The 12,903-nt window shown below is 35.4% G+C and overlaps 1 non-coding gene across 1 annotated transcript; it reads right to left on the bottom strand.

Moving 5' to 3' along the window:
• Positions 1-7,728: 7,728 nt before the first annotated feature.
• Positions 7,729-7,834, bottom strand: LOC120199199. Its single transcript, XR_005523433.1, has one exon. It is a non-coding gene; the product is annotated as a small nucleolar RNA R71 (small nucleolar RNA).
• Between the last annotated feature and the right edge of the window lie 5,069 nt (positions 7,835-12,903).

The following is a 12,903-nucleotide window of genomic DNA, read 5'->3' on the forward strand; positions in this document are numbered from 1 at the left end:
AGTTTCCCAGGAAAGAGTTTGAGTCTGGAGTTGTAAAGCAAGACTTGTTGCCCCTCATGAAAATGCCATAGCATCAGTTTCTGGTCATGCCACTTAAAGGGTGACATCTCCAAAGGAGTCTTAAATGCCGAGCATTCTCATATGCTTGTTCCCTAAACTCTTCCATTTCGTTAAGTTCAAGTAATCTCTGCTCCCCAGCTAGTTGAGCATCGAAATTCAATCGCTTGATGGCCCAATAAGCTTTGTGTTCAAGCTCAACCGGGAGATGACAAGCTTTACCATACACCAACTTAAAGGGTGACATCCCCAAAGGAGTCTTGAATGCAGTTCTGTACGCCCAAAGTGCTTCATCCAACTTTGGTGACCAATCCTTACGCCTTGGGTTCACCAGTTGCTTCATAACAGGGTTGAGTCTTCTTTGTGGTTCTATTGAATTGCCGTGGCAATCTTCAAGCAGAATCTTGTACATGCAGATCGTGGGACTTATGCCTTTCAAATCGGTCATAGTCCAACCAATTGCTTTTTTATGCTGCATCAACACACTTAACAAACTTTGCTCCTGATTAGCGGTAAGGTTAGCGGAAATAATCATCAGTAAAGTCTCATTGCTACCTAAGTATACATATTTAAGATGCCCTAGCAAAGTCTTAAGCTCTAGAGTGGGTGCATGCATTAATGAAGGCTTAGGAGGAATAAATTAATCAAAATTTAGAGGTTCAAAATTCATACATGATCTAGCTTATAGTAAGCTAGATTGTTCCTCCAACATTGGAAAGTTGTCGGACTCCACTAAGCTTTCATCATCCACCCAATATTCATTTTCTGCTAGCTGAATAAAATTGTTCTGGAAAAGATGTTCAGTCTCTTCTTCAATCACTGAGTTTAATTCAGAAATGTCTTGGCATTCTTCAGTGTCATCAACATATTTGAGCGTTCGAAAAAATATTGACAGTCACACACTGATCAACCACTCTCATGGTGAGTTCACCTTTTTCAGAGTCTATCAAGATACATCCAGTGGCTAGGAAAGGTCTTCCCAGAATGATTGGTGCCTTGGCATCAACTTCGCTGTCCAGAATTAAGAAGTCGACTGGAAACACAAACTTATCCACCCTTACTATGACATCCTCAACTCTCCCTTCAGGTTTCACATGGGATCTGTTGGCAAGTTGTAAAATAACTGAGGTGGGTCTTGCATCTCCTATGCCAAGCTTCAAGAATATCGATTTTGGAATTAAGTTGACACTTGAACCAAGATCACACAGAGCCTTTCCAACGAAATTATCTCCAATTGAACAAGGAATAATGAAGCTTCCCGGATCATTTCTCTTTAGCGACAACTTACTCAAAGAATAACAAAATTATGTTGTCGTGGCAACAGTCTCTACTTTCCTCTTCTTGGTACATATTTCCTTTAGAAATTTGGCATACATCGGCATCTGTTCAACAGCTTCAAAGAGAGGTATGTTGATATGGAGCTAATCAAGAATGTCCATGAACTTCTTGAACTGAACTTCATCATTATGCTTCTTCAATCTTTGCGGGAAGGGTGAGGGAGGTCTAGCTTCCTTAGCTACAGGAATAGAATTTGCTTTTGCCTTGGCATCAGAATCTGGTATCTTAGCATAATCCTCCTCCTTGTCCTTCTCAGTAACTCTATCATCATGTAATTCAACTTCAGTAGTAGGATTAGAATCATCATGTTGTGGCCCACTATCCTTGTCTTGTCGATTGATTTGTGTTCCACTCCTAAGAGTTAACACATTGCAGTGCTCTAGTGACTTCAGTATCACTTGAAAAACATCCTTGCTAACGGTGTTGCAATGCCGTAGCAATCTGACCAACTTGACCTTCCAAAGCTCTCAGAGACGAGCTATGGCTTTGAATTAAGGCGCCTTGACTATGAAGTAAAGCTCCTTGATTCTTAATTGAAGTAGAATGGTCTTGCAGCATTGTCTTCGTAGTGGATATGAACTCTTGAATTGTAGCTTCCAATGAACTCATGCTTGCTGAAGATGAAGCTCCTTTGTTGGAATTATGCCATGGCATAGCACTTTGGTAACCTTGAGGCTCATTGTGATTCTGCTGCCGAGTAGGTTGATTAACATTGTGGGCTCCTTGATTTCCCCATGAAAAATTGGGATGCTGACGCCATCCAGCATTATAAGAGTTAGAATAGGGATTGTTGTTACCTCGATTGTAATTACCTACAAAGTTGATGGACTCATGGTTGGTTGGGCATTCGCTCTCGTGATGATTGCCTTGGCATAACAGACATGCCAGGCTAGTTGCTTTCATTTCCTTCACATCAGTGGAACGTTGTAAGTTCTTCAATATATTAGTGATGGTTGAGAGTTGAGCGGACACCGAATCCTTAGTATCTAACTCAAATGCTCCAGGTGTTCTCCTTCCACTCCAAAGCCTTGAGGAAGGAAACTGATAATCATTATTAGCAATTATGTCCAATATAGCAAATGCCTCAGTAGGTGATTTATCCAGCAATGTCCTATTTGCCGAGGCATACAGTAACATCCTCGTGGGTGCATTGACTCCATTATAGAACATGACTACTTGAGTCCAATCATGAAAACCATGATTTGAACACTTCCGAAGAAAACTCTTGTAACGATCCCAACAGTCATATATGGATTCGTCGTCGCCCTGGCAAAAAGAAGATATTTCATTCCTTAGTTGCGTATTCTTATTTGGTGGGTTGTACCTCAATAAAAAAACTCTTACAAAGATCAACCCATGATTCCATAGAACCGGCTGGTACACCACTCAACCAATCCCTTGCTCGGTCACAAAATGAATATGAAAAAAGCTTTAATTTAAGAAAATCCTCATGCACTCCTTCTTGGCGAAAAGAATCACAAACTTCCACAAAATTGCGAATGTGTTGCCGGGCATCTTCAGTTGGCATACCCCCAAACTGCCCAATAGAATTCAACATGTTGAACTTGACTGGTTTTAGCTTGAAATGTGCAGCTTGAATTTCAGGAGCCACAATCCCAGGATTCAGATCATCTAGCGTCGGATTTAAGTGATCGCAAATAGTGTGCGGCATAACAGCAGGATCAGTATTGTCTAATACCACGGCATTATGATTTCCATCATCCTGACCAATGCTTTGGTTTCCAATTTGATACATATTTCTTTTAACACGTCTTCTTCTTCTAAAGAGTCTTTCAATCTCAGGTTCTATTGGTTCCAAAGGCTCTTCAGAATTTCTTCTAGGCATACACTAGATAAACCTACAAATAAAGCAAAAATATCAAGTAAACTATACACAAATAAAAATGCAAAACAAAATAAAATGATCTGGCAGAACTAAATAACTTCAGGCTGTCAATCCCCAACAACGGCGCCAAAAACGTGGTCGCGTGTTGAGAGTACTATAAATTAAACGCAAATAATATGCGAGTATACATAATCTCTCAAGTAATATAATGATGAGTGAGTATCGTCTCCACAGGGATTGGGTGAAATTACAAAAGTCTAACCAAAGCAATGCACTATTCTATCTAAGTATAGTTAGTCTTGATATATACAAATGTCACGGCAATGTAAATGTGTATGCTGGTGGATATGTAGTGATGGTCTGATGGTGTAGCAAATGGAAATGCAATGGCAATGATGGATGTCTGATGTTGAGTATGGTTAAATGTCAAGGAAATGAAAAATGGTAAAAACAGTAAATAAAATGAAAACAAAATGAAAAGAAAATAATCCTCACGTGACAAGCTTCCAAGAGAATGAATGGTAGGGATTGATCTACGGATGCTAAACTTATTTCTCAAGTATATTTAAGCTAATTGGTCTTTACTTACTCGACAGGGCTTTCCTAAAGTGTTCTAAAAAACCTAACAGAATAGGATGCCAAGGCATCTGCTCTCACTCAACGATGTTGGACAGCCTACCCTATTGATAAAGACACCCTTTTTAGTCGTTGAAATCCTATCCTAGTCTCTTCCGAGATCTAAGGGATTAGATTATAATACTCCTAGGCCGGTTCAAAGCCCCTTGAAAAATACTATAATCCATTGCTTATGAGGATTTTATCTTGCGTTTCTTCCGAATACTTACAAGTATTTTTAGTCTAGGATTCTTCCGAATACCTAACCTTCATCTAAGAAATGGACATTTCCATGCCTCTTACAAGCCTAGATGGTGAAGCATTCATAAGCAAGCAAATAAAGAACCAAAATAAACTTAAATATACCATTAAAAATAAAGTCCAAACAACCATTAAATCAACCACCACCAAATAAGTTAGTTCATGGTGGGGTTCAAAATATCCAAACACAAATTCATGAAAATATTTGTTCCAACAACCCACAAATAAATATAAAATAGCAGCAAAAAGAGAAGTTGAGAAGAAGCCTTCGACGCGCCACCGGAGGTCTCCTCTCGGCCACCGTGAACCACCTAGCTCGCTAGCTCCTTTCGGCTCCTAGCTCACCACTCATTGGAGCTTTATCAATGGAGGAATATCCCAAGGAAGAAGAAGGGAAAAGGAAAAATAAAAATCTGATTTTTTCTACCTTATGTGTCCTCCTCTCCTCATTCTTTTCCATGAGGTGTCATATATAATAAAAAAAATATCTAGGGGTAATGATGAGGTTGTTGGGTGCAAAATACCCCTCATACCCCTAGAATCACATGTTGGGTGTGAACCTTATCCTCCAAGTGGCAGTGGTCCTTTGCAAGCTCTGGCAGGCGGTTACAGCAGTCCTTCACGTGCAGAGACAACTGTCTAGTGCCAGCTGTCCTTATGTAGAAATATTTTTTTTCTTTTTCTACGTCAGAAATGCCAAGGCATTTCAATCTGATGTCGCGGCACTACTTCCCAAAGAATACTTTTTTCTTGCTATTCCCTACACACCACAAACAGACTGCACCTTTCCCTCAAACAGCACCATTAAGAAATAAAATAGCACAACCACTACAAATGCACTATATACAACTACATGATCCTAAAATGAGCTTTTAAACAAACAATAACTTAAGTGAAAAATGCCTTAAAAGTAGCCTTTTTATGAAGTTAACAGTTAGTATCTACGGATACTCCTGATAAATGAATGGTATATGATTCTGATATAAAATCTCATTGTATGTGCATTGAGATTCTTTGTTACAATTAACATGTCATGAAGTGGAGTGGTTATCAATCGATCTTGTTTAGTACCTTTGTGTACTCCAGTATTAGTGCATTTTTTGCACTCCTGTTTTAGTGCCTTGTTGCACTCCAACAATAGTGCATTGGTGCACTCCTATATTATTACCTATGTGTACTCCTGTATAAATGCATATGTGCACTATTGTGTTAGTATCTTTGAGTACTCCTGTGTTAGTACATTCGTGTACTCCTCGTACTATATGTGCAATTATGGTGTTCATGACATGTGAACTACCATCCCGATTATTAGTATAGTGATATTGTGTTATACAATACCTATGCTCATGTATATCACGTAAAGTGAATATGATATATGTGGCAGTTTGACTACATATTGTGGACACTCGACTGACTCATATACCATGCATTCTCATTTGATATACACTAGGCTATGATTAAAATATGTGAAAAGTCCATGTTATACGACTTGATTATGAATAAGTACATACTATGAACTGAATAAATATGACATGTACAAATTATGTGTTTTCAATGAAAGCACATGTCATTTTGAATACTTGGTTTGACATAATATGCCTTATAAATGAAATGTTGATGTTATACATTATGATGAAAGAAATAACTTTAATAAGTCTAATTTACAAGTTCATATATGTTATATGATACTTTGGTTATTGTGATATTTCATTTGTTGATATGCCTTATTTTGTTTTATATGGTTATGAAATTGCCTCACTAAGTGTATACTTAGCGTGTGATGATTTTCACACATAGATATAATAAAGAAAATGGAGTAAGGGGTTGAGCTTGGCATCAATCATCTAAGACTACTTGTTGGTATCAGTAATGGCATCCTATTGTAGTTTTAATTTATATTTGGCATGCATACGCGTAGAAAGAGTTTGTAATATTTTTAAATATTACTTTTCAATTTTACATGATTAAATTATTTATGTTAAATGGCATGATTTCTAAAGAAAATTTTTTTTACCATTTTTTGAATGTAGATTGTTCTTAAATGTTTTGTGACATCTCTGACTCATGTTTGGGGATGGATATGGGAAAGGGGTATTACATTTCTTATCCAAAATTATTCCCCACAAAAATCTATCTTCAGTGAGCCATGGCTGCCTAACCCCATCGCGGGGAAGTGTAATAGTAATTTGAGGGAGCATTGTCGTGTGGCAGTGGTGATCAAGAAGATTCTACTCTATCTTTTTTTCTTCGATTGAGATAGAGAAGTGTCAATTTAGAGTTGAATGTTTATCTTAATTTTTAATGTTACTTGGTTTTGAACACTATGTGTTTGTTTAATTGCTTTTTATTATGTTATATGCTTAGACTTAATTTTCATGTGATGCCGAACTTATGAGATAATTTTATAAATAAAATTATCTTTATGTATGGATCCTCTCTGATTTTTAGAAATAAAAGTTATGGATGTTTCATACAACTTTTGATCATCATTGGTATTTGTGAAAAGCAAATTTAGTTTGATGAGATGTGTGTTGCCAATTTTCATGCATTGTTAATTATTTAGTTACTTTGATCAATGAGGATTGATTCCAGTTAATTAAATATTGTTAATCACATAAGTATACTATTTTAAGAATAAATATAATAGAAACTACCATATAGCATATGTATCCATTTAATCCTTGATGTGATGTACTTCTGAATGTTGTAGTACTCCCTGACATCCACCATTCTGATTTACCTATTTTCTATTTACCTTTTATTTCAACATTTCAACCATATAACTCTTGACACTTGCCATGCAACTCCTTTGAAACATGTTTTTCTCTATTTGGGTTCGACATCCAAAACTTATATAGCTTCCACTTTACTACTTGAACAAGATAATGTATACTTGCACTTTGATTTAGCATTATCATAGCATCAAGTTTTTGGCGTCGTTATTGGGGAGCAAGGGTAGTTCATTATAGTTTTTTCTTCTTATCTTCACTTATTTCTTTCATTTTTAATTTGTAGGTATATTTTTTCACTTCAGATTGTTAGTGCATGTACCACCAAAACGATCTTTATTTGGAACCTTTTGATCCTGAAATTGAATGAACATTTCATCAACATCAAAGAAAATCAAATCATAATTGAGAAAATATGAATAGTGATGGTAAGCATGCTTTACCACCACATCCATAAGGTGAGGAAGAATAATTGGCTGTAAATGGGCTCAACCAGTAACAATTTTATAATATCAATAATAGAAATCGACCAATACGAGAGCATGTGGGGTTGATCTTAGGCGATTTGAATCTTGACATCGTGAGGCCTTCCATCCATGCTGCCTACTTTGAGCTGAAGACGGTGATGTTTCAAATGTTGTAGTCAATGGGGTAGTATAACGATTCATTTACTTAAGATCTAGAGCACACCTTAGAGCATTCATAGAGGTGTGGCTCTTTCGTACTGTAAGGAGTACCCTAGGAAGCCTTGAAGTTGAAGTTGTTTCCATACCCTATTCGTGACAAAGCTAAATCAGGGCTCAAATCGTAGTCGCCTTATGCTTCAACATCATGGAATAAATTGGCACAAAATTATATTTCAAGCTTGCCAACATGAATTACAAGTTGAGGAATGATCTCACATTATTCAATCAATTGAGGGATGAGAACCTTATGAAGCTTGGGAGCATTTCAAGGATTTGCTGTATAAATGCATGATTCATGGTTTCCCATATTGGACGCAAATGGAGATTTTTTTATAATGGATTAAATATCCAAACAGATATGGTTGTTGATTCTTTTGTCAATGGAGCATTGTTGGTTAAAACCTATAATAAAGCTTATGACACTTTGGAGATGATATCCAACAACAATTACCAATACCCCAATACAAGGAACATGTTTGGCAGACGCAATGCCGCAACCATGGATAATGACGCTTTCAAATCAATGGCTTCTCAAATAACAAAACTGACTGAGAGGTAAAGAAACAATATAAATCGGCAGGTATGTATAAAGTAAAAGTTTCATCTCTTATCTCTTGTGGTGATGATCATAACTTTGAATAATCCCCGTAAAACCCCGAATATGTATACTTTTTAAGAAATTACAATAGGAATGACAATGGAAATGCCTATGGGAACACCTATAATGCCAACTTTCGAAACCATCTTAATTTATCTTAGAATAGTCAAAAGGTTACAAACCTTAATATGACGTTTCAATCAAATTATGGAAATATGCAACAACATTACCAACCACAACAACAATACAATCAGCAACAGATGATTTATTCCTTGTATTATTGGTGATCAATTTTTAAGGTGCTAGAATTAATCTTATGTCATTGTCAATTTTTAGGAAATTTGGAAGTGGATAAGTACGACCAACCCTCGTCACTTTACAACTTGTCGACCGCTCCACTGTACATCCAGTGGCATCGTTGGAACATAATAGTCTGAGTAAACAATTTAATTTTTCCACCAATTTTATCATATTGGATTGCGAAGCCAACAATGATGTCCCAATTATACTTGGTCGACCCTTCTTTTCCAATGGTAGAGCATTGATCAGTGTTGAAAAGGAAGAACATACTATGCACTTAAATGGTGAACACATTACATTCAATGTTTTGAACAATGTTTCATACATAGATTACAATGTTGATTATTATTCAATTGATGTTGTTGATGTTTTTTGTAAAGTAATATTGGGATAAATGCCACATCAAATATGTTGCTACAAGTAATTATATGACAGTAGAGAAGCTAGTCGAGAATGAAGAGGTTGAAGGAAATTATGTCCAACGCTTTGAATCATTAGATCTTTCCAACTGGCCTAGTCAAACTTCTAGACCCTTAATTGAATAGCCACCAACACTTGAATCAAAACTCCTGCCCAAGCAGTTGAAGTATGTATTTCTAGGGGAAGTAGAGACTTTTCCTGTTTTTATTGCAGCAAAGCTCAAAGCATCATAAGAAGAAAAATTGCTTGTTGGTCTAAAGTAACAAAAGCGAGCAATTTCTTGGAGCATTACTGATATTAAAGGCATCAACCCAATCATTTGTATGCATAAAATCTTGATAGAGGATCCCAACATTAGTACCATTGAGAAGCAAAGAAAATGGTTAGAAATGAGATCATCAAGTGGCTAGATGTTAGATTCATTTACCCTATTTCTAATAGCAATTGGCTAACCCATGTTTAATGTGTTCCAAAGAAGGGCATCATCATTGTGTTATCTAATGAGAAGAATGAATTAGTTTCTACACATAACTACAGACTGGCACCTTTGTATGGACTATAGAACGTTGAACAAAACTACAAGAAATGATCATTTCCCTTTGTTGTTTATTGATCAAATATTGTATAGGTTAGCTAGAAATGCCTTTTACTATTTATTTAATGGGTATAGTGCATATAATCAAATAACAATAGCACTTGAAGACCAAGAAAATACTACTTTCACTTGTCCTTGTGGAATATTTTTTTCGATGAATGCATTTTTGTCTATGCAATGCTCTGGTAACATTCTAGCATTGCATGATGGCTATTTTATTCGAGATGATTGAGAACTTTCTTGGGGTATCTATGGATGAATTTTCAGTTTTTGATTAAAGTGTATATCAATGCCTTACCAATTTGTCCACTGATGTGAATAGACTAATTTGGTGTTGAATTAACATAAATGCTAATTTGGCCATCACATTTCTCATCGCGGCATTGAAGAAGACAAAGCTAAAGTAGAAGTGATTGAGAAGTTTTCACCCCACCAATGTGAAAGTAGTGAGGAGTTTCATAGGACATGCTAGATTTTATCGAAGATTTATCAAGCATTTTCCCAAAATTGCCATGCCATTATGTTAATTGGTAGAGCAAACTTGGAAATCCGTTGGTGATGATGAAGTGATAAAGTCTTTTGAAATGATCAAGTCAGAGTTGGTCAATTCTTCTATTGTAGTGGCACTAGATTGGAGTCTTTCATTCGAACTAATGTGTGATGCTAGTGACCATATTATTGGTGCAGTGATGGGCGAAGAAAAGAAAAAAAAATTCAGGGTGTACATTATGTTAGTAGAACATTGAATGATGCTTAAGTCAATTATATAAAAAAATGAGAAAGAATTACTCGTTGTTGTGTTTAATTTTTTTTATAAGTTTAGGTCTTATTTAGTAGGAACCAGGAAAATTGTCTACACATATCACGCAGCATTGAAGCATATCTTTACCAAAAAAGACACCAAGCCAAGGCTTATACGATGGGTGTTGTTGCTTAAGTAATTTGATCTTATAGTAAGAGATAAGAAAGGCTCCGAGAATCAAGTGTTTGATCATTTATTTTGCTTGGAAACTGGTAGTGAAGATGGCAAAATAGTAGTGATTTCTGATCATTTTCCCAATGAAGAACTTCTTGGTATTGAGGAATTGCCTTGGTACATGGACTTTGTCAATTATTTAGTAAGTGGTATGCTGCCACCTGGCCCCAATTACGAAGAAAGAAAGAAATTCTTACAAGTTATTTGAGCATATCAATGGGAAGAGCCATAGCTGTTCAAGCAATACAATAGCCAAATTCTACGATGATGTGTCCTCGAATATGAGAAACAAAGCATTTTGCATCATTATCACAATGCACCTTATGGGGGTCATTTTGGAGGCATGCGTACGACAGAAAAAGTTCTTCAATGTGGTTATTATTGGCCATCATTGTTCAAGGATGCAAATGAATTTGTCAAGCATTGTGATTTTTGTTAAAGAACTAGCAATATTTCTAACCACAATGAAATGTCAATAAGCCTATATTAGAGATAGAATTATTTGATGGTTAGGGGTTGGACTTCATGGACCTTGTTCATTATCTTGTGGTAATCTTTTTATCCTGGTAGTTGTTGACTATGTGTCCAAGTGGGTTGAAGTTGTAGAATTACCTTCAAGTGACGCTAAGCCAGTTTTAAGATTTCTCCACAAGAATATATTTACTCTTTGTGGAACACCTAGGGAATTCATTAGTGATAAGGGTTCACAATTTATAGGCTAGCAAGTTGACAATGCTTTTGCAACGTTATGGAGTGAAGCATCACATTGCTACATCATACAATACTCAAACCAATGATCAAGTCAAGGTCTCCAATCGTGAAATTAAGAAAATTTTGGAGAAGGCTGTAAATCCTTTAAGGAAAGATTGGTCTTTGTGCCTTGATGAAGTATTATCGGTATATAGGACAACATATAAAACCCTATTAGTTATGTCTTTGTATCACCATATAGATGGTAAAGCTTACCATCTACTCGCGGAGTTGGAGTATAAAACAATGTGGGCTTTGAACAAGTTAAACTTCAACCTTGATGCTACTGGTGAAAAACTAAAGCTGGATCTTAGTGAATTGGAAGAGCTTCTTTATTACGCCAAATTTTGGTTAGTGACCAAAATGTAAATTTTGAAAGATTTATGGCAAATTATTAATTTTAGAAAAGTTTAGGGACAAAAAATATAATTTTAAAAGTTATATATTTTGGCATGTCAATGAATAGCTTATTCCAAAATTGACGTTTTCTTGAGTATCAAACTTTTGATTCAGGATTCATATTAAAAGCTATAAAGAAGTAAAGTGTGACAGGAATTCAGATATTCGTATTAAATCAGAATTTCTCAAAAATTTGAAGGATGATGGAAAAGGGTTATAAATATTATTTCCATAATTTATAATAGTAAAATTTAATATGGATCAATAGAATTAAGGTTGATTTTTCATGTTAATCTGAAATAGTAAAATTTGGTGACTAAATTATAATTTTCAATAATTGCTAAGGATAGAGGTGGAAAGTAATTTTTTGTTGGTTAATATTTGACTTTTGAAAATTAAAATGGAATATATTTCAATGCCAAGTTGAAATTATCATGTTTCATTAAGGATAAAATGATAATTTCACATTAATTGAATTTTAAATTTAATTATATTAGATTAAAGCCATGTGTATTAAGTTATAATTGTAGAAAATTCATGAGAAAAATCAGTATCTTCTTCTCTAACCAGATGTGAACTCCATAGCTAGGTAAGAGAGATTTTTTTATTTGATTTTTAAGCTTAATCGATTGATTTTTTGGATTAAGTTAGTAGATAGGGAATTAATCTAATTGAAATTCTCTATCATTTGGTATACTTGGTGTAATACTCTGAATTCCAGGTTAATAGTTTAAGTCAACTTGAGACCCACAAGTGGAGCCCAATAAATCTCCTACATTAGTTTAGACCTTTTCAAAAGGGTATTGGGCTTAAATTTAGCACAATAGTATAGGAGAATTGATGATTTTAAATAGGAGATAAAAGAAAGGGGCCAAATTAGAAATTTACCCATAGTAAATTTTAAATGATAAAAACTTCTTAGCCTTAGTGTTTTCGCATGAATCTAAACCTACCAAAATATGTTCCTTTCTCCTCTTCATTTCTCTATTCATTTTCTTCCCAAGAGAAAGCTTGAAGGTGGAAGCTTTTCAAATTCCAAACCTAGTTAGAAGTAATCAAGGTAAGAGTCTTAATCACTATCCTCAAGCTTCATTTAAAGCCTCAAAATCTCGAGTTTTGGGTAATATTTCTGATTGCTTGTTAATGTATATGCTAAGGTAAGCAAATCTGTGCAAATGTACACAATCAATGCAAGTAGTACAGTAGTAAGTTGAGTATCGTCTCCACATGGATTGGTGGGAATTTTTGATGTTTTGTTGCAGCTAGAACTAGGTGTCACAAGCTAGTCCTACGGTTCTTGTTAAAAAGGAAAAAAGGTATTAAATGGTATAAA

Source organism: Hibiscus syriacus, unplaced genomic scaffold (assembly GCF_006381635.1).
Source record: "Hibiscus syriacus cultivar Baekdansim isolate YM2019G1 unplaced genomic scaffold, ASM638163v2 tig00005377_pilon, whole genome shotgun sequence".
NCBI classification, from domain to species: Eukaryota; Viridiplantae; Streptophyta; class Magnoliopsida; order Malvales; family Malvaceae; genus Hibiscus; species Hibiscus syriacus.